Source organism: Anopheles aquasalis, chromosome 3, assembly GCF_943734665.1.
Source record: "Anopheles aquasalis chromosome 3, idAnoAquaMG_Q_19, whole genome shotgun sequence".
Taxonomy (NCBI): domain Eukaryota; kingdom Metazoa; phylum Arthropoda; class Insecta; order Diptera; family Culicidae; genus Anopheles; species Anopheles aquasalis.
In genome coordinates, this window is record NC_064878.1 from 16,614,339 (window position 1) to 16,615,000 (window position 662).

Below are 662 nucleotides of genomic sequence, written 5' to 3' on the forward strand. Positions count from 1 at the left end.
AGGTCACCGGGTACACAGTCTGGTCCTGGGCCCCCGGCCGAGCCGAAAACCCAAAATTCTGCCCAGCCCAAAATCCCACCTAAGCCTGCGAACCTCACTAATCTCTCCGCCAGAACCCGGAGTTGGTTGTGGTCCGGAACTGACGGCCGGAAACGAGCATAACACTTCGACTTCCACAGACACACGTTACGGCATTCGTTATTAGCTTTCGTTTCCGGTGCCGGGAAATGCATTTCGTGTCCTGGTGCCGCCGATGCCCTTGGGTTGCATGCGAACTGCACCACCCTGCGCGCTGACGAGCCGGATATTAGGGCGCTAAATTAGGATGTGACCTCCAGTGCCGGTTGACGTGGACTCCCTTGGGGGCTGCTGAGCTGCTGCTGGTGTCGTAAGTTATGAGTTTTTGGGCTGTTTGTGAGAAGCTCGGTACAAAACAACAAATCGCTTACACATCTGCATAAATCCCGTCACAGCCGGGGGAGGTGGCCAACAAAAAGAAGGTCTCAAAAGAACAAATGACTCGATGATGATGATGATGGTCTGGTGTTTGGTGCTACTGGTGGATGGCAGCATGAAAAGCCATCAGCGACCTCCATCCAGAACGCTTCTGCAACAAGAAATTTGAATCCAGAGCATGCCATGGGATGCGCCAGCAGCACGTA